Here is a 22,988-nt window from a genome sequence, read left to right as displayed (position 1 = left end):
GACAATCTAATGAATTATTCTGTCATTATGTTTTTCCCCAGCTCTTTATTTTTGTAACCTGTTAAAGCTTCAAAAATTTTGGAAGAACAAACACCTGTATACTCATTATTTAGAGTTAGCAGTAGCTAACATGTTGCCACATTTGCTTTACCTCTCACTTATGAGAGATGGAAAAGCTTGTCACTGTGATATTCCCATGTAACCGAGAGAAGTTTGTATTGTGTGGGGCCTCTTGATCCACCCATTTGTTCCTTCATCCCCTCAACAAATATTTATTGAACTACTACAATGGTGAGGAACTAACTGTTCTTAGCATTGGGACACATTAGTGAAAAACCAATCAAAATATATGTACTTGTCATATTTTCTCTTTGTATTTATCTTAAGGTGACAAGGCCCATAGTCATAGAAGGTCCCATTTTTCTCATATGTTTTGTTGCTTGAATTCCTCCTCTGAGCCAAACAGCTCAAATGGAAATATAGTGTGAAAGGTGAACTTGCCCTTTTTCTTATTCATATCCATTTTCAAAAGATACTATAAATGGTCCCAACAAATGTCTCCAGCAAGAAATTCAGTAACCTTCTGAAAACCACTATGCAAACAGTCATTTTCTTCAAGGAGAGAATAGAAGATTCCTTTGTAGAGAATTGCTGTGAGGACAAATTCAACAGTTGTTTCCTGCCCTTCAAGCCTCCGTTAGTCATTCGATCATTTAGATGTTTGCAAATGAGAACTCTCCTCACAGTAAAGTTTGTGGAAATTATCTCTCAAGGTGACACTCAAGTGCTAAAACTTAATGGGAGTTTCCAGATGACTTGCAAGGAGACCTTCCAGCCCAGAGAGTAAAACTCTGTTTCTTGAACTAACCCATCTTAGTCAGTTCAGGCTTCCATAACAAAATACCATCAACTGGGTGGCTTAAGCAACAGAAATTTATTTCTCACAATTCTAGAGGCTAGAAAGTCCAAGATCAAGGTGCAAACAAGGTAGCTTTTATTCTGAAATCTCTTCTTTTGGCTTTTAGACAGCTATCATCTCACTATGTGCTCATATGACCTTTTTGTGCACTCACTGGGAAAGAGAGGCCAAGCAAGCTCTTGTATCTCTTCTAATAAGGGCACTGATCCCATCATGAGGGCCCCACCCTCATGAACTCTCTAACCCTAATTACCAACTTGGTTCCATCTCCAAATACCATGATGTTAGGGGTTAGGGTGAACATATGAATTTTGGGGGTCACAGACATTCATTCCAGCACATTGCCCAGGGATAAAAATATCTCCTTAGGTAGTTGGTTAACATACCAATTGTTAGACTCCCCATCAGCAATTTCTGATTCAGTTGGTCTGGGGGTGGAAAAGTAATGGAGTGGGGCTTTTCAGAGTCACTGGAAAGGGAAGAGTTGACAGTGAGAGATTGTATCATCATCAGGATATAAGGGGATATTTTGGTATATAGGAAGGTAGATCCTTGAGAAAGTTAAATGGTCAGCTATCAAGAAGGAAGGAGAAAGCTTAAGAAAGTTCTGAGGAGAGAATAGCCCTTGCTTTAGTAAAATTCCTGTCAGATGGCTCAAGTCTATTACTTTAGGCGGTCTTGACCACCATGCACTCTGAATTAATAGAAACTTCAGGCTTCATTACCTGGTGGTGTATCTTCCTCCTTCACTTCCTCTATTACTTTTTCTGTAACTTATTTTGCTTTTCTTTCCTCTGGTACTTTCACAGAAGGGTAAAGATCATTTTTCCCTGTCTTGTTCTATCAGAATGATTCAGTTGTCATAAAGAGAAGCCTTAACAATTAGCAGCAGAAAATAATAATAAAAGTTGAGGACTTTCTTATAACCAGACCTTGTATTACTGTGGTTGTAGAGATACAAAGTTCAGGCTTTGTGACACAATGCTCTGAATTATCTGGATTAGAAAGAAAACTCTTGCAAATACCATAGCTGCTAGATTAGAGAAGAATTTTCTGTTCTTTTGAAATTCTACAAATAATAGCATTGGCCTCTGCTTGCACCTGGATATCTTTCTTATCTAGTATTAGAGGTGGCTTAACCAGGCATTTTAAAATTGATTTTTTTAATTTAATATTGTGGTTGAATTATACAAAGTGCCTCCACCTAACATCAATGTTTGCTTGACCTTGTAAATATTGAGTTAAATTCCAATTAATTCAATCACGCCATGCAATAGAAGTCTTCTGTACATTTCTACTGGTGGCACGTGGAAACGAATTTTGTAGATAAATGAATAAGCAAGTTTCATTAGTTTAGGGATTGTGACTAAGCCATTAATGAGTGGCCATATTTCACAAATTATCTTTAATAATTCATTTCTGAGCCAGTTGTTTATCTAAGTGTAAAAGTTATTTTCCCCCATTGGCATATAAACTAAAACTATTAACCAATATTTGTATTCATCCTCATTTATGTAATTGAAGAGACTTCCATTTATCTCTGTGTACTATAGAGCTTGCCACCCTGAGGTAAGTATTTGTTTATAACCTCCAACTCCAATGAGATCCTAAATTTGTTGAGGGCAGAAATTTGTTTTATTCATCTTCATGTGCCTGATGCCTCGTACACTGCCTGGCTTATAGCAGGTGTTCATTAAATATCTGGCAAAATGAAAATACTTTGTGTTCATCTTGATGTATATGAGGGGTAATAATCTGATGTGGTTAATAAATAATTTTGAGTGATTTTCACTCTTGTTCCAGTTGTTTTTCTCTCTCTATATCTATATAGATGTCTATATGTTTCTCTCTATATATATATCCCATTTATCCTGGGCCTTATTAGCCTATGAGTTAAAAGGCTTGCATTTTTTACACAAATTGTCACTATGACCTCACATTTATGCCTCATACAAGCTTTCAAACCCCTGCAAAGTTGCCCACTACCATTTATTTCTGGAAGATCCCAGTGGGTTTCTCACCAGATACTGCTCGATGTTGTTGTCCTCATGTGCTAGACGTCTGCTTGGCAGTTGCCACATTGACTCTTCCCGTTTTTGTTATTTTTTTTTCTTGCAGAGGGTGGCTGCAGATACTGACTCCATTCCCTTCTTTATTTCTAACTAGATAGATGGTAGATAGGTGGAGATAGATAGATAGATAGATAGATAGATAGATAGATAGATAGGTAGCAACTGACCCTCTGTACTGCTGAGTACTTAACATTTTAAGTGCTCAGGCCCTGAGCCTACTTTGTGTCCCGCCACCATTCTGAGGCTCAGATTTCATTCATCGGCTGGGAAGGGCATCCAGATGCCATGTTTTCCCTTCCATTCTTTCTCTTCCAGATCTCTTTCAGGCTCCAGGCTTCAAAAACTCCCTTTTTGAAGATTTCCTCTGCCTGAGACATCCCTAATATGTAACACAATGTTTGCCAATAATTACCTATGGATTAGAAGCAGACCCAGGACTATAACTTAAGTTTGTTAGGGTCCACATCTGATTCAATAAACGTAGGGTGTCTACTATGTGCCAGACACTGGAATACTCATGAGCAAAATTGTCAAACATCTTCACTTGTGGAGGTTGTATTCTTGTGAAGGGAGATAGATATTATGTAATAGATCATTATAGATATGAAATAATAGATAAGTAAAATATATGACATGTTAGACATATAACGTAAGGGGTTTGGTTAAAATAAATTTTAAAAAGGGGAGATAGTGTATGGTAGTGAGAGTAATCAGGGACATTATCTTTCATAAGGTGACGTTCAAGTAGAGACCTAAGGAGGGGAGGATGGGAACCAAGGGACAAAGGCCTAAATGGATTTAGACTAATATGACCAGACATAGTTCATTATTAACCAGACTATTGCATGTCCTAGAGCAGTGATGTCCAAGCTGTGAAGTTAGCTGTATAGCTTCATGACATAAATCTTAGTATTTCAGACCCTCAATTAAATTATGAAACCTCTCAACATGTAAACTAATATTTAACTCTTCCCTTAACCAGTAGGATTCATTTTCATATGACTAAGCTTGAGATAAATCTTAATACACAGTAAGAGAGGTTTCAGTTTCAAAGTATAGAATCAAAATATGCCATGTCTGCTTATATGTAGAATAAGAATAATAAAATGGAAATAAATTCGGGGCAAAGTTTCACTTTCTCATTCTATTTGAGAAAATTTACAAATAAGAAAAGATAAGGCATTTTCTTAATAATATGTGGTAATTCTTTGAAAAACAGGTTGTAAAAAAACTTGGAAGTATGGCATATACTGAAGAAAAAGATATGATAATATCTTATTGAACTCTCAAACAGAGAATTGGAGAGATAATTAATGTTGAAAGTGTGTGTTTATTTTGAATCATACCACAGAGTGTTATCATATGACTTTTATGAAGAATTTGTTACCTAATTCTCAGTTTGGGATTAGTAACGTGTGAGGGCAGGATAGTAATATCACCAAATTTACTTGTTAGAAAGAATATAACAGCATAATGACATATGCTTAATAGTAGATAAAATTATTTTTACTTAAAAAGTATAAAAAATTTAAAAAGAGAAGGAATTAATAGAGCCTATAGTCACCATGCTGTATATTAAATCCCCAGGACTTATTTAGTTTATAACTGGAAGTTTGTACCCTTGGATCCCTTTCACCCATTTTGCCCACCCCCTACCCCCTACTTCTTGCAAATAAAAATCTGTTGTCTGTATCTATGAGTTTATTTATTTTGTTTTTGTTGTTGTTTTAGATTCCATCTATAGGTTAGATCATGCAGTATTTGTCTTTCTCTGTCTGACATTTCACTTGGCCTATGTCCTCAAGATCTATCCATCTTTGTGCAAATGGCAAGATTCCCTTCTTTTTTTTTTAACATCTTTATTGGAGCATATTTGCTTTACAATGGTGTGTTAGTTTCTGCTTTATAACAAAGTGAATCAGGTATACATATACGTATATCCCCATATCTCCTCTCTCTTGTGTCTCCCTCCCACCCTCCCTATCCCACCCCTCTAGGTGGTCACAAAGCACCGAGCTGATCTCCCTGTGCTATGCGGCTGCTTCCCACTAGCTATCTATTTTACATTTGGTAGTGTATATATGTCCATGCCACTCTCTCACTTCATCCCAGCTTACCTTTTCCCCTCCCTGTGTGCTCAAGTCCATTCTCTACATCTGCATCTTTATTCCTGTCCTGCCCCTAGGTTCTTCAGAACCTTTTTTTTTTTAGATTCCATATATATGTGTTAGCATATGGTATTTTTCTCTTTCTGACTTACTTCACTCTGTTAGACCTGATAGACCCTAAGTCCATCCACCTCACTACAAATAACTCAATTTCATTTCTTTTTATGGCTGAATAATATTCTGGCGTGTGTGTATGTGTGTGTGTAATCATATCTTCTTTATCCATTCATCTATTAATGGGCACTTAGGTTGCTTCCATATCTTGGCTATTGTAAATAATACTGAAGTGAACACAGGGATGCTTATATATTTTTGAATTAGTGTTTCAGTTTTCTTCAAATAAATACCAAGAAGTGGAATTGCTGAATCACGTGTTGGTTCTATTTTTAATTTTTTGAGGAACCTCCATAATGTTTTCCATAGTGGCTGCATCAATTTACATTCTTACCCACAGTGCACGAGGGTTCTCTTTTCTCTACATCCTTGCCAACATTTATTTCTTGTCTTTTTGAAGATAGCCATTCTGACAGGTGGGAGGTGATATCTCACTGTGGTTTTGATTTGCATTTTCCTGATGGTTAGTGATATTGAGCAGCTTTTCCTGTACCTGTTGGCTATCTGTATGTCTTCTGTGGAAAAAAATGTCTATTCAGAACCTCTGCCCATTTTTTAATTGGATTGTTTATTAATTTTTTGCTATTGCTATATATTTTTCACTATATATTTTACATACTAACTCCTTATCAGACATATGATTTGCAAATATTTTCTTCCATTTGATAGGTTGCCGTTTCATTTTGTTGATGGTTTCTTTTACTGTGCAGGTAATTTTCTTTTGTTTAGTATAATTACCTGGACATATCAAACTCCAAAGAAGATTGCTTCTTTGAATTACCTCTATTAAATCTCCATAATTCTGGTACTGTGCCATAATTGACTCAATCATTCCAGGTATTTTTAATGCATTTTAAAAATTTTACATTTTTAATTTTCTTGAGACAGGCATTTAACAAGAAACTAAGGGATTGATGCTGCTCATTCTTATTATTTCAGTTGTTTTAGCAACACAATCCTATGTGCCAAACAAAATAAAACCATTAAACTTTCACATCTAACAGGAAAGGGGGGCACCAACAGACCAAAAAACAGGGTTTATATACAAGAAGTTTAAAATCTTCTTAGGTAGATCAAATGTACATACAAATGATGCCTCCATTTCCACGAAGGAAATACTATAAGTTGAAACTGTTACGATTGACAGTTTGCCTCTTAAATATTTCTCAAATCTGCCTTGCCATCTCAAGCCCCACCTTCTCCTCACACTAGGGTTGTTTTCCACCTGCTTTATCACAACAGCCTCCTTAAATACTCTTTTCTGTCTCTGCGCCTTCGAGTTCCATCCATGTCTCTGTGAACACATTCCCGGAACCCCAGCACAGAGGGCAGAGGCAGCGGCAGCTGTAGCCTGAGGTGGGATGTGCCAGGCCAACCCCTACTGAAGACAAGCTCCCAAGAAGCAGAAAACAGCGACATGCAAACACTCCCTCTAGCCTATATTAAGATAGGATCAGGACTTCATGTGAGAAAAAAAACTTCTACAAATGCAAATACAAGCACGTTATGCTTATGGGTAAAGAACATCCATGTTTCCGCATCACACACAAGGTGAAGGGCAAACCCAGCCCACGGGCTTCATTTCCTGCCTCCCAGTACATTCACTCAGCATCAGCCCACACACACGGAGTCGCTGTCCTCTGGACACATAACCCGCACATCAGCAAACAAATTACTCACTCAAATTAAAAAGTAAATGCATAGGACTTTCCTGGTGGCGCAGTGGTTGAGAGTCCGACTGCCGATGCAGGGGACACGGGTTCATGCCCCGGTCCGGGAAGATCCCACATGCCGCAGAGCGGCTGGGCCCGTGAGCCTAGGCCGCTGAGCCCGCGCATCCGGAGCCTGTGCTCCGCAGTGGGAGAGGCCACCACAGTGAGAGAGGCCCGCGTTCTGCAAAAAAAAAAAAAATAAATAAAAAAAAAAAGGTAAATGCATAAGTAACAGAAAACAGAATTAAAACCTTCCATGTGATTATACATGACAAATCCTATTGTCAGAAAGTGTTTGCTTAAAAGACCCTACTGCTTTAAATATTTTAAACATTTATGGAAACTCTCCAAATTATTTTATTTGCATAAATTCCAAATGAATTTATTTGCCTATGTGCACATTAGCATACACACATTTATACCCAGGTATTTAGCTAACAAACCAATTATTCTACTGCATATACTTTTTAAAACTTAAGATAATGATACAAAATAACTTAGAAAAGAAATAACAGAAAATAAATGTGCATACGTCACCATTCGAGTTCAACCAATATCGATTTTTAGATTCTTACCCTCCAATCCACATTTGATATGTATTTCATATAGATTTCATATAGCTGTAATCAAAGTTTCCACTCTTTCTGCATTCTGACTTCCTTAACTTTATATCATAGCTATTTTTATGATGTGGCACAGAGCAATATTTTTAATGCATTCATTACATTCCACAAAGTAGATATACTATAATTTACTTAACCATTGCCATATTGTTGAGCGTTTAGTTAAAATTATCATAATGTCAAACATCATGATAAATGTCTATGATAAGCATAAATATATATTCATACGCATGTATTCATATACACTTTTTCATATTTGAATGCCTAGGGCTTACTGTACTAAATGATTTTAAATTTTTTATGACTGATAAATAATGATAAATTACTTCTCTCAAATAATATACAATGTACTTGACCACCAATAATACATGAATGTTTTACTGTTCATCTGTCCTGGTTCACATTTTAATTAACATTTGTATTTGTTTGTTTAAATTCTTTAGTTGAATAGGTTGAATGTCTATTTCTTAAGCAAAGGATGTTGGACATAATATAACATTTTCATAATTACCCAAGTCATCATTTGAAATTTCAATATGCTATAGAGTAAGGCACTAAGCTCATTAAAATACCCAGTCTATGCAACGTATATCAACTGTATGCCAGACAGTCTGCTAGTCTCGTCTCTAATTTTTAAAATTTAATCGTTACATGAATAAAGTACTAATATACCTATTTTTAAAATGGTTTCAGTGAAACTAAATGAAGTACAGAGTAGAGTATGAAGTACAGAGTATGAGATTTAATAAGTGAATTGTGTGATTTATTACATCTATACACATTTCTTTTTTTCTCACTCCTTACTTTTCTTTATGTTTTTCTCCTCCCCAGCTTTCCTTTCTTTCTCCTTTCTCACTCCATCCATTTCCTACTCCTTTCCTTGTTTTTGCAGATTTGATTATCTTTCCCCAATACTAATATCTACTGATGATGCTAAAATACTCCAGTTAGTTAAAAGATAGTACCCAAGTATGATTTAATTTCCCACCTACATTGTGATTTTTAAAGCCAATTATAACTGTGTGTGTTTGTCTGCGTCTCATTTCCCTTGAACCGATCACACCAGACTGGATTGAGAGGAACGCCTATGCAATTTCTCTTTCCTTCTCTAACCCAATGATAGACATTATACTGGGGAACTCAGACACCTCTTTTTTCTTTACCTACTTTATATTTCTGGACACCAGTATTTTCAAATTTTTAAAAATTGATTTGAGGCCTGATTCTGAGGCATGTTAATTTATTGAGTCTCTAAGCTGGGACAGATATTTTAGTTTCACTCAGTACATAGCTTTCTCATTTCCCTTCCAGGTCAGTAGGTAAATCCTTCTCTTAATATTTCATAAATGCCAGGAGTTAGTTAACAGTGCTGAGACAGCATTAAACTAATCTCTCTGGTTCTTGGCACAGTCTTTATTTTGTTCTTAACCCCAGAAGATGTCACATTTGCAGATGATATTTAAATTTCACCTGAAACACTGTGAGCTATGATTTCTTCAAAACTACAGTGTTTTGCAAAGAAGTTTTAACAGTCACTATGGGAAATTTTGCATCCTTCAGAAAGCCAAATCTTTCAGAACTCATAAAATCACCTGATAACTAGAGAAGAGTGCTAAGAAGCCAATCAGCTAAGCTAAGCATTTCATTGGCTTTTAGGTTTACATTTTTTTCTTATTGAAGGTTAGTACTCTGACCTCCTCTATAATTAGGCAGTTAACAGAAGCGAAGCAACCTGTTGCAATATTTTTTCTTAACTAAATGTGCCAGTTTGAATGCTGCATCAAGTCATCTGATTCTGGACGTAGCACTATTTTTGTTATTCATTCATTTTCCTTTTGAGTTCAAAAAACAGTTGTTTTGCCTGGCATCATGTAAACCTAGCCTTGGCTTTGAGGATTCCCCTCTTCCTTATTCTTTTTTTGCCATGTTTGTCACACTTTAGTTTTTTATTCCAAACCTTTTTAAAGCATTGTCCTCGGCACTCACATCACTACTGTCATGGCAACCAGGTGGATATAACTGAACTTACGTGTATTCATTAAGCAAAAATGGGGCTACTCAAAATTTTTTGTTTGAATACTCTTTAGCCACATTTTTGATTCAGAAGACGGGACTCTTGTACCTATGATGGAGGAACCTAAGAAAATGGTTCCCAGTTTCTAGTTTGCAGTAGCTTTGGCTTCTGTGGGATAATTTCTATCAGACAACTGGATGCATTTGAAAATCTTTATATCTTAATATTAGAAGAGTCTTATTAGCTTAGCTTGTTTCTGTTTAGAATTAATGACCAGGAAACATAGTTCATCTTTTAAGATCATTCCAGACTTTTAGTAAACAAATAAGCAAACAAACATCAAATGAAATGAATTCATTAATTAATTCCAAAGTCTAGAAATGGAGGGAATGAAGGTAGGTTTTGTTCTATATTATACCTGTATGACAGAGCCTGAACCTCATTTTAAGGAGGTGAATTTTTAGCATTCTACTCTCTCTTTCAATATAGATATGATACATGTAGATATAGATATACATTCATCCCTTGGTATCTGCCAGGAATTGGTTCCAGGAGCCCCCACCTATACCAAAATCTGAGGATGTTCTAGTCCCATAGTCTGTCCCCTGTATCCTTGTAGTTCCACATTCACAAATTCAGCCAACTGCAGATAGCTTAGTACTGTCCATATTTATTAGAAAAAAAATCCACATATAAGTGTGGATTCAAACCCATGTTGTTCAAGGAAGGCTGGCACGCCAGAAAGGCAATTTGGAAGCTGGGCATTCAGTGGGAGCTGGGGTAGATAATCTCAATTTACCGGATCGGAGTGTTTGTGATGTTCCTAACATAACACAGGTGGCTAAGAAATATTCTCTTTGTTTTCCTTCCCTTTCCCATTACTCCAAATGCTTGCCACTTCCCACTACCAGAACAATAGGAGTTATGTGAATTTTCTAATGGGTATTAGTAAATCATCCTTAATTTTGAAAGATAACTGCAGAATACTTGTGAACTCTCAGGGTGGAGACCATGTCCTCTACCTATTTTGACATTTTATTATGGCTGATGCTGTGCTCAACTCATCTTTGTTAATGAAAAAGTCTTATTTAAAAGTCTAAGAAAAGAGGCCTCAATTTCTAAATATTCTATGAAAGTATATGATCCCCCAGTTTCCTAATTGATAGATCCATCAAAGCTGTTATTTTGCATTGTTCATTGCTGCACTACTATGTGCCATTTACTCTCAACATTTAAAAAAAATTTCTTCTGAAAACTAAGGTCAGTTCATGACTTCAATGCAACATAAAATTAGATAATGTAGGAGACGACATCTTGAGTGACTACTCTTAAATTAATGTCAAAAAACAATTAAAAGGATAATATTCTTGAAGTTAATTGTCCCTGACACCCATTAATAATACGAGCCTACATTATTGCTATACACATTCATTAACTATTAGGATTTTAAAGTATTTATCAAAACTGAATCCTACTACAGCTATAAATTAAAGCAAAATTAGTATAATATTTACACCTGCCTTTAATAAAACTAAAATTGATTACTTTTCTTTGTCATCAAGCCAGTTCTCTAAAGCATGTGATATATTTATTTTACTTTTATTTTTTTTTAACATCTTTATTGGGGTATAATTGTTTTACAATGGTGTGTTACTTTCTGCTTTATAACAAAGTGAATCAGTTATACATATACATACGTTCCCATATCTCTTCCCTCTTGCGTCTCCCTCCCTCCCACCCTCCCTATCCCACCCCTCCAGGCGGTCACAAAGCACCGAGCCGATATCCCTGTGCCATGCAGCTGCTTCCCACTAGCTATCTACCTTACGTTTGTTAGTGTATATATGTCCATGCCTCTCTCTCGCCCTGTCACAGCTCACCCTTCACCCCCCATATCCTCAAGTCCATTCTCCATACGTCTGTGTCTTTATTCCTGTCTTACCCCTAGGTTCTTCATGACATTTTTTTTTTCTTAAATTCCATATATATGTGTTAGCATACGGTATTTGTCTTTCTCTTTCTGACTTACTTCACTCTGTATGACAGACTCTAGGTCTATCCACCTCATTATAAATAGCTCAATTTCGTTTCTTTTTATGGCTGAGTAATATTCCATTGTATATATGTGCCACTTGTTCTTTATCCATTCATCCGATGACGGGCACTTAGGTTTCCATCTCCGGGCTATTGTAAATAGAGCTGCAATGAACATTTTGGTACATGACTCTTTTTGAATTTTGGTTTTCTCAGGGTATATGCCAGTAGAGGGATTGCTGGGTCATATGGTAGTTCTATTTGTAGTTTTTTAAGGAACCTCCATACTGTTCTCCATAGTGGCTGAACCAATTCACATTCCCACCAGCAGTGCAAGAGTGTTCCCTTTTCTCCACACCCTCTCCAGGATTTATTGTTTCTAGATTTTTTGATGATGGCCATTCTGACTGGTGTGAGGTGATATCTCATTGTAGTTTTGATTTGCATTTCTCTAATGATTAATGATGTTGAGCATTCTTTCATGTGTTTGTTGGCAGTCTGTATATCTTCTTTGGAGAAATGTCTATTAGGTCTTCTGCCCATTTTTGGATTGGGTTGTTTGTTTTTTTCTTATTGACTGCATGAGCTGCTTGTAAATTTTGGAAATTAATCCTTTGTCAGTTGCTTCATTTGCAAATATTTTCTCCCATTCTGAGGGTTGTCTTTTGGGTTTGTTTATGGTTTCCTTTGCTGTGCAAAAGCTTTGGAGTTTCATTAGGTCCCATTTGTTTATTTTTATTTCCATTTCTCTAGGAGGTGGGTCAAAAAGGATCTTGCTGTGATTGATGTCATAGAGTGTTCTGCCTATGTTTTCCTCTAAGAGTTTGATAGTTTTCCTCTAAGAGTTTCCTCTAAGAGTTTGATAGTTTCCTCTAAGGATCTTGCTGTGATTGATGTCATAGAGTGTTCTGCCTATGTTTTCCTCTAAGAGTTTGATAGTTTCCTCTAAGAGTTTGATAGTTTCTGGCCTTACATTTAGGTCTTTAATCCATTTTGAGCTTATTTTTGTGTATGCTGTTAGGGAGTGATCTAATCTCATACTTTTACATATACCTGTCCAGTTTTCTCAACACCACTTATTGAAGAGGCTGTCCTTTCTCCACTGTACATTCCTGCCACCTTTATCAAAGATAAGGTGTCCATATGTGCGTGGGTTTATCTCTGGGCTTTCTATCCTGTTCCATTGATCTGTATTTCTGTTTTTGTGCCAGTACCATACTGTCTTGATTACTGTAGCTTTGTAGTATAGTCTGAAGTCAGGGAGCCTCATTCCTCCAGCTCCGTTTTTTGTTCTCAAGATTGCTTTGGCTATTTGGGGTCTTTGTGTTTCCATACAAATTGTGAATTTTTTTGTTCTAGTTCTGTGAAAAATGCCAGTTGTAGTTTGATAGGGATTGCATTGAATCTATAGATTGCTTTGGGTAGTAGAGTCATTTTCACAATGTTGATTCTTCCAATCCAAGAACATGGTCTATCTCTCCATCTATTTGTATCATCTTTAATTTCTTTCATCAGTGTCTTATAATTTTCTGCATACAGGTCTTTTGTCTCTTTAGGTAGGTTTATTCCGAGATATTTTATTCTTTTTGTTGCAGTGGTAAATGGGAGTGTTTTCTTGATTTCACTTTCAGATTTTTCATCATTAGTATATAGGAATGCCAGAGATTTCTGTGCATTAATTTTGTATCCTGCTACTTTACCAAATTCATTGATTAGCTCTAGTAGTTTTCTGGTAGCATCTTTAGGATTCTCTATGTATAGTATCATGTCATCTGCAAACAGTGACAGCTTTACTTCTTCTTTTCCGGTTTGGATTCCTTTTATTTCCTTTTCTTCTCTGATTGCTGTGGCTAAAACTTCCAAAACTATGTTGAATAATAGTGGTGAGAGTGGGCAACCTTGTCTTGTTCCTGATCTTAGTGGAAATACTTTCAGTTTTTCACCATTGAGGATGATGTTGGCTGTGGGCTTGTCATATATGGCCTTTATTATGTTGAGGAAAGTTCCCTCTATGCCTACTTTCTGCATGGTTTTTATCATAAATGGGTGTTGAATTTTGTCAAAAGCTTTCTCTGCATCTATTGAGATGACCATATGGTTTTTCTCCTGCAATTTGTTAATATGGTTTATCACATTGATAGATTTGCATATATTGAAGAATCTTTGCATTCCTGGAATAAACCCCATGTGATCATGGTGTATGATCCTTTTAATGTGCTGTTGGATTCTGTTTGCTAGTATTTTGTTGAGGATTTTTGCATCTATGTTCATCAGTGATATTGGCCTGTAGATTTATTTCTTTGTGACATCCTTGTCTGGTTTTGGTATCAAGGTCATGGTGGCCTCGTAGAAGGAATTTAGTGTTCTTCCCTCTGCTATATTTTGGAAGAGTTTGAGAAGGATAGGTGTTAGCTCTTCTCTAAATGTTTGATAGAATTCGCCTGTGAAGCCATCTGGTCCTGGGCTTTTGTTTGTTGGAAGCATTTTAATCACAGTTTCAATTTCAGTGCTTGTGATTGGTCTGTTCATATTTTCTATTTCTTCCTGATTCAGTCTTGGCAGGTTGTGCATTTCTAAGAATTTGTCCATTTCTTCCAGGTTGTCCATTTTATTGGCATAGAGTTGCTTGTAGTAATCTCTCATGATCTTTTTTTATTTCTGCAGTGTCAGCTGTTACTTCTCCTTTTTTATTTCTAATTCTATTGATTTGAGTCTTCTCCCTTTTTTTCTTGATGAGTCTGGCTAATGGTTTATCTATTTTGTTTATCTTCTCAAAGAACCAGCTTTTAGTTTTATTGATCTTTGCTATCGTTTCTTTCATTTCTTTTTCATTTATTTCTGATCTGATTTTTATGATTTCTTTCCTTCTGCTAACTTTGGGGTTTTTTTGTTCTTCTTTCTCTAATTGCTTTAGGTGCAAGGTTAGGTTGCTTATTCGAGATGTTTCCTGCTTCTTAAGGTGGGCTGGTATTGCTATAAAGTTCCCTCTTAGAACTGCTTTTGCTGCATCCCATAGGTTTTGGGTTGTTGTGTCTCCATTGTCATTTGTTTCTAGGTATTTTTTGATTTCCTCTTTGATTTCTTCAGTGATCACTTCATTATTAAGTATGTATTGTTTAGCCTCCATGTGTTTTTATTTTTTACAGATCTTTTCCTGTAATTGATATCTAGTCTCATGGCGTTGTGGTCGGAAAAGATACTGGATACAATTTCAATTTTCTTAAATTTACCAAGGCTTGATTTGTGACCCAAGATATGATCTATCCTGGAGAATGTTCCATGAGCACTTGAGAAAAATGTGTATTCTGTTGTTTTTGGATGGAGTGTCTTATAAATATCAATTAAGTCCATGTTGTTTAATGTGTCATTTAAAGCTTGTGTTTCCTTATTTATTTTCATTTTGGATGATCTGTCCATGGGTGAAAGTGGGGTGTTAAAGTCCCCTACTATGAATGTGTTACTGTCGATTTCCCCTTTTATGGCTGTTAGGTTTTGCCTTATGTATTGAGGTGCTCCTATGTTGGGTGCATAAATATTTACAATTGTTCTATCTTCTTCTTGGATCGATCCCTCGATCGTTATGTGGTGTCCTTCTTTGTCTCTTGTAATAATCTTTATTTTAAAGTCTATTTTGTCTGATATGAGAATTGCTACTCCAGCTTTCTTTTGGTTTCCATTTGCATGGAATATCTTTTTCCATCCCCTTACTTTCAGTCTGTATGTGTCTCTAGGTCTGAAGTGGGTCTCTTGTAGACAGCATATATATGGGTCTTGTTTTTGTATCCATTCAGCCAGTCTGTGTCTTTTGGTGGGAGCATTTAATCCATTTACATTTAAGGTAATTATCGATATGTATGTTCCTATTCCCATATTCTTAACTGTTTTGGGTTTGTTATTGTAGGTCTTTTCCTTCTCTTGTATTTCTTGCCTAGAGAAGTTCCTTTAGCATTTGTTGTAAAGCTGGTTTGTTGGTGCTGAACTCTCTCAGCCTTTGCTTGTCTGTAAAGGTATTAATTTCTCCATCAAATATGAATGAGATACTTGCTGGGTAGAGTAATCTTGGTTGCAGGATTTTCTCCTTCATCACTTTCAGTATGTCCTGCCACTCCCTTCAGGCTTGCAGAGTCTCTGCTGAGAGATCAGCTGTTAACCTTTTGGGGATTCCCGTGTGTGTTATTTGTTTTTTTTTCCCTTGCTGCTTTTAATATGCTTTCTTTGTATTTAATTTTTGACAGTTTGATTAATATGTGTCTTGGCATATTTTTCCTTGGATTTATCCTGTATGGGACTCTCTGTGCTTCCTGGACTTGATTAACTATTTCCTTTCCCATATTAGGGAAGTTTTCAACTATAATCTCTTCAAATATTTTCCCAGTCCCTTTCTTTTTCTCTTCTTCTTCTGGAACCCCTATAATTCGAATGTTGGTGTGTTTAATGTTGTCCCAGAGGTCTCTGATACTGTCCTCAGTTCTTTTCATTCTTTTTTCTTTATTCTTCTCTGCAGTAGTTATTTCCACTATTTTATCTTCCAGGTCACTTATCCGTTCTTCTGCCTCAGTTATTATGCTATTGATCCCATCTAGAGTATTTTTAATTTCATTTATTGTGTTGTTCATCGTTGCTTGTTTCATCTTTATTTCTTCTAGGTTCTGGTTAAATGTTTCTTGCATTTTGTCTATTCTATTTCCAAGATTTTGGATCATCTTTACTATCATTATTCTGAATCTTTTTCAGGTAGACTGCCTATTTCCTCTTCATTTGTTAGGTCTGGTGCATTTTTATCTTGCTCCTTCATCTGCTGTGTGTTTTTCTGTCTTCTCATTTTGCTTATCTTACTTTCTTTGGGGTCTCCTTTTTGCAGGCTGCAGGTTCATAGTTCCCGTTGTTTTTGGTATCTGTCTCCAGTGGCTAAGGTTGGTTCAGTGGGTTGTCTAGGCTTCCTGGTGGAGGGGACTAGTGCCTGTGTTGTGGTGGATAAGGCTGGATCTTTTCTTTCTAGTTGCCAGGTCCATGTCTGGTGGTGTGTTTTGGGGTGTCTGTGGACTTATTATGATTTTAGGCAGCCTCTCTGCTAATGGGTGGGGTTTTGTTCCTGTTTCGCTAGTTGTTTGGCCTAGGTTGTCCAGCACTGTAGCTTGCTGGTCGTTGAGTGAAGCTGGGTGCTGGTGTTAAGATGGAGGTCTCTGGGAGAGTTTCGCCGTTTGATATTATTTGGAGCTGGGAGGTCTCTTGTTGACCAGTGTCCTGAAGTTGGGTCTCCCACCTCAGAGGCAGAGCCCTGACTCCTGGCTGGAGTACAAAGAGCCTTTCTTCCACACGGCTCAGAATAAAAGGGATAAAAAGTAGAGAGAATTAGTAGAAGTAGGAAGAAAGAAAGAAAGAAAGGAGGGAAGGAAGGAAGGAAGGAAGAAAGAAAGAAGAAAAGAAGGAAAGAAGGCAAGAAGGCAAGAAAGGAGGCAGGGATGGAGGGAGGGAGGAAGGATGGAAGGAAGGAAGGAGGGAAGGAAGGAAAAAAGAAAGAAAGAAGATACAGTAAAATAAAGTATAATAAAGTTATTGAAGTAAAAAATAATTATTTAGAAAAAAAAAGGACGGATAGAACCTTAGGACAAATGGTGCAAGCAAAGCTATACAGACAAAATCTTACACAGTAGCATACAGATACACCCTCACAAAAAGAGGTAAAGGGGAAAAAATCAAATCTTGCTCTCAAAGGCCACCTCCTCAATTTGGGATGATTCGTTGTCTAAAGGAGGGAAGGAAGGAAAGGAAGGAAAGAAAGAAAGAAAGAAAGAAAGAAAGAAAGAAAGAAAGAAAGAAAGAAAGAAAGAAAGAAAGAAAGAAAGAAGGTAAAGTATAATAAAATTATTAAAATTAATTATAAGAAAAAAAAATTAAAAAATGGACAGATAGAAGCCTAGGACAAATGGTGGAAGCAAAGCTATACAGACAAAATCTCACACAGAAGCATACACATACACACTCACAAAAATCGGAAAAGGGGAAAAAATCATAGCTCTTGCTCTCGAAGTCCACCTCCTCAATTTGGGATGATTCGTTGTCTATTCATGTATTCCACAGATGCAGGGTACATCAAGTTGATTGTGGAGCTTTAATCCGCTGCTTCTGAGGCTGCTGGGAGAGATTTCCCTTTCTCTTCTTTGTTCTCACAGCTCACAGGGGCTCAGCTTTGGACTTGGTCCCGCCTCTGCGTGTAGGTCGCTGGAGGGCGTCTGTTTTTTCTCAGACAGGACGGGGATAAAGAAGCCGCTGATTCGGGGGCTTTGGCGCGCTCAGGCCGGGGGGAGGGAGGGGCACGGCGTGCGGGGCGGGCCTGCGGCGGCAGAGGCCGGCGTGACGTTGCACCAGCCTGAGGCCTGCCGTGCGTTCTCCCGTGGAAGTTGTCCGTGGATCCCGGGAACCTGGCAGTGGCGGGCTGCACAGGCTCCCCGGAAGAGGGGTGTGGATAGTGACCTGTGCCCGCACAGAGGTCCCTTGGTGGCGGCAGCAGCAGCCTTAGCGTCTCCCGCCCGTCTCTGGGGTCCGTGCTTTTAGCCACGGCTCGCGCCCGTCCCTGGGGTCCGCGCTTTTAGCCGCGGCTCGCGTCCGTCTCTGGAGCTCCTTTAAGCAGCGCTCTTAAACCCCTCTCCTCGCGCACCAGGAAACAAAGAGGTAAGAAAAAGTCTCTTGCCTCTTAGGCAGGTGCAGACTTTTCCCCGAACTCCCTCCCTGCTAGCCGTGGCGCACTAACCCCTTCAGGCTGTGTTCAAGCCGCCAACCCCAGTCCTCTCCCTGCGCTCCGGCTCCGACCGAAGCCCAAGCCTCAACTTCCAGCCGCGCCCGCCCTGGCGTGTGAGCAGACAAGCCTCTCGAGCTGGTGAGTGCCGTTCGGCACCAAACCTCTGTGTGGGAATCTCTCCGCTTTGCCCTCCGCACCTCTGTTGCTGTGCTCTCTTCCGCGGCTCTGAAGCTCCCCCCTCCGCCTCCCGCAGTCTCTGCCCGCGAAGGGGCTTCCTAGTGTGTGGAAAGCTTTCCTCCTTCACAGCTCGCTCCCACTGGTGCAGGTGCTGTCCCTATTCTTTTGTCTCTGTTTTTTCTTTTGCCCTACCCAGGTACGTGGGGAATTTCTTGCCTTTTGTGAGGTGTGAGGTCTTCTGCCAGCATTAAGTAGATGTTCTGTAAGAGTTGTTCCACGTGTAGATGTATTTCTGGTTATCTGTGGGCAGGAAGGTGATCTCTGCGTCTTACTCTTCCGCCATCTTCCCAGCACCCTAGCATGTGATATATTTAAAAGGGACCAAACGAAAAATCAGGAATTTTGAGTTGTAATTCCAGCTGTACCATTCACTGAGAGGCTTTAATAAATCACTTAACCTCCTTAGACCTTCAACTGCTTAACTCTGAAAAGAGACGTTTGGAGTAGGTTAATATATATGCTTATTTTTAGCTTGAAAATTCTGCAATATTTGAACATATAGTCTTGATTTTAAATTTCAGACACAAGGTGGCACTATTAGCAGTGATTTTCATTTAATCCACAGATAAAACCAGGGCAATTTTAAGATGTGTATATCCAAAAAAAAATCGAAATACATCCACACACACACATACCCTCACACACACACATGCTGTCTTTGGTTGATTACCATAACGTAACATCTGGATGAAAGCTGAACAATTCAGTCAACCAACTGCTCGATACTAAGATGATTGATTGATTTTTTTTCATTTTCATGAGAATATTTCAGTGTTGGGTAGGCAATAAAGACATATTTGCAAAAATGTGTGCAAGATGAAGATTGATAATGCTATGATTTCAATATAAGTAGGAAATCTTGAACAAGATATATCAATTTTATAGGATGAGAGGGAAGGTGTTGAAACGTGGGCAAATTGCATAACTAAGAGTTTGCTATTAAATTTAAAAGAATACTTGCTAGTATGCAATTTTCAAATAACAGTAAAGACACACGTTTTAGAAAATTGAAAAGGTATAGCACACACAGAGATGAGAATTTAAATTCTAATCCAAACCATTTTTTTCTGAGAATTTCCAAACTCTTGCTGCCACTTCCCAAAAAACTCTCCACATGTTTTGAGGACCAAGCAACATTTTGTGGCTAAACCAATATCGTGATTTAATAGAATATTCTAGTGATAAACACATTTTTCCCTAAAAGCTGAATTTGTCCCTTCCTTGTTTGTTATGATGGTTTTCAAATTAATTCTTTCATGGTAAGTTCAAATGCAATTTCTCCTTTTTAGTGTTTTCCCAATCCAGGTAGAATTAGTCTCCCCTTAATAATTTATAAAATTCTTAGAGTCAAAAAATACTGGAGATCTTTGCAATCCCGTAGACCACTCGTTTCATTTTACTGATGAGAAAACTGAACTCCAGAGAGAAAGCAGGAGGGCAAGAAGCACCACATCTGATCTATGATAAAGGCAGAAATATGGTTCTAGTGTTCTTTCTATCGGGTGCTGTTGTATGTCTCAGATGATAGACAGCCCTTTCTATCTAGAGTACAAATCTTATCTACCTTCCCAAACTATAAATTCCTTTTAGAAAAAAAAAGTCTATTTTATTTCTCTCACACTGTCTAGCATAATATCTGGTAATATGGAGGTGCTCAAGGCATACATTTGAATAAATAAATGATTAACTCTAATGAACAATTATAATAAACTAACACTCACTTCTTCCATATTTATTTGTGCCCACTGCAAATCTTCACTCCAGATAATTACATATTATAATGTCTTTTCATACCTCTACAAAACCATCTGTAGTGAGAAGTGCGAACTTTTAAAACTTGTTTTATTGTAAGCTATTCTGAAATTGGTTGTAATCCTAAGTTCTTTCCTATTATTCAGTGGATATCACTCAACTGATCTCAATTTAAATTGTTGCAGCTGACCAAGTAATGAATCTATGGCTCACACCATCCTTGGTTCAACAGACATTGGCTCAACAATTCTGAGAAAAGACTGTACCGTTTTTGAGTTATGTGACTTCAGTCAGTGATCTAATCTCCTTCAGTCTCAATTTCTTACCCTGTAGCAGGGATAGTGATAATTATGATCATTTCTACACAGAGCTGTTTTCCCGAGTAAGTACACAAGTCCCAGGAACATGTGAGTCTCGCACATATGTTATTTGGAAAAAGTTGTAATTCTCTCATTATACTGGAGAAGACACAGGGGATAAATAAGTATACAAGAGTAACTAAGATGAAGTTGCCCTGTTTTCCCAAGTGTTGGTCTAGTGTCGATAATAAGCAAATGCATATGTGATGGCCTCACTGATCTTTGGAAACAAAGTAGGGACACATACATTGTAATGACCCATATAATTCTAGGTCTCACTCCAACCTATGAATGTAGAACTTTTTCAAAACTAAAGTTTTACCCAAGTATTCGCAGGTATTCTGGGAAGAAGTTTCATGTATGCTCATACATAACCCTCTCATGTTCTTCTGCCCCTCTCTTCTGTGGTATTCTACTTCTGAAGGTCTGTGGGAAGGAGGTTTCAGATGCCCAGACTAACCTTCCACTGCCCTTGGCTACCAATGTCCAGTACGTCGGGGCAGGTGTCTATGCCACAGTCAGTGCTGTCCCTTACTGCTTCTCCAGGGCAGAACCCAGTGCTTGGCATGACGCCGGCGCTTAAAAACATTTATGCAGAGAATGAGTAAGAGGTACCAAAGGCTTTCCTGGAAATCTGAACATACTGGAGCCGCATTGTGGTCAGTGCAGAAGGACGGAGGTTGGCTCTGTTCTCCCTTCACTGTCTCACTTTCAGAACTCTGGCTGGCTTTTGCTACCATGTCAGGGAGAGAGCCCCTTGTGAAGACAGCACCCTCAGCTTCTGCAGGCAAATCTTTTTTCAAAAAGACTGAAGGCAAATATCCTATTCCTTTCAGTGGGCTTTAGGCCAATGTCTGAGAAAAGCATTGCTATTCTTTCCTTTCACCTTCCATTCTGGAACTGCTGCTTTCTCTCTCCCAACACCACTGGAATTCTCTGTATCTAGAGAAGAAAGAGAGAATTTAGTCTTATTGCTCTTACTAGTTTAGTAGATACACCTAGACATATCTAATTTCCTAACTAAATTCAAATGTTCACTGTTTATTCAGATAGATATTTCAAAAGGAAAATCAAAATTTTAAATATATTTAGAAATCAACAGAAATAAGAAAAGTTTATAAAATTATGGAATACAACAATAACTGTACTCAGAGTAAAATGTATAGGTTTATGTGCCTTTTTATATGCTTTAATAAAATTATTACAAATAAACTAAAATTCAACTTGAGAAACTAGGAAACAAACAAAATAAACCAAGAAAGAAAGGGAAAAGTGTTAATAAAGGTAAAAAATTAATATATTTAAAACTAAAATGAAAAGAATGATAAAAGTAAAATATATTTCTATTTAAAAAAACAGAAAAATAAAGAAGCACTCAGTAAGTCAGACATAGAAAATTTTAAAAAGCAAAAATATACAGTATTAGGAATAAAAATTGTGATATATAACTATAGATACAAGTGAGATTAAACAAAATTATAAGAGAATTTTATTTCTATAAATATGCAAATAAATTTGAAGTATATAAAATGGATGATTCTGTAGCAAAACATAAATTATTGAAATTGGCCCAATTACATAAAACATAAATATCAAGAGTGTTATATTTAAAAAATACAGGGCTGTAAAAGTAGTTTTAAAAAATCCACAAGGCTATTTTTAACTTTAAAGTGGAGATGCCTATTTTACTGTGACAGCACATAGTGGTCATCAGCAACACGTTTAGATATAGGTATATTAATAAGCAAATTTAAACATAAACCACTTTTCTGTGGCCAAACACCATACATAAAGTTAAGGGACAATGACATGCTATGGAGAAAATGGAGCACGTATAATAGACATAGGACTTTACCACATGTATTTTCTACAAATAAATTTTTTAGAAAGGTAAACAGCCAAATAGAAAACTGGATAGCATATATGAACCAGTAATTCAAAAAAGGAAAAATAAAATGCAATACACATGACATGAAAAGATCCTTAAACTCATAAAATTCAGGGAAATACATGCATATTTTGTCCATAAAATTTAAAATGTTGATAATATCAGTGTTGACAGGGATCTGGGAAAAGGTCATTATCAGATGGTATTAGTGAAAAGTATAGATTGGTAAGACTATTTTGGAGGATACTTTGAAGCCTCGATGGAAATTTGAAACTTCATCCCCATTCTTAGGAATTTACCACAATGATATTTGGGGCTTAAAAATATATACTGGTAAGAGAGTCATTGCAGCATTAC

Source organism: Lagenorhynchus albirostris, chromosome 9, assembly GCF_949774975.1.
Source record: "Lagenorhynchus albirostris chromosome 9, mLagAlb1.1, whole genome shotgun sequence".
NCBI lineage: Eukaryota > Metazoa > Chordata > Mammalia > Artiodactyla > Delphinidae > Lagenorhynchus > Lagenorhynchus albirostris.
Note: the sequence above shows the minus strand (reverse complement) of the source record.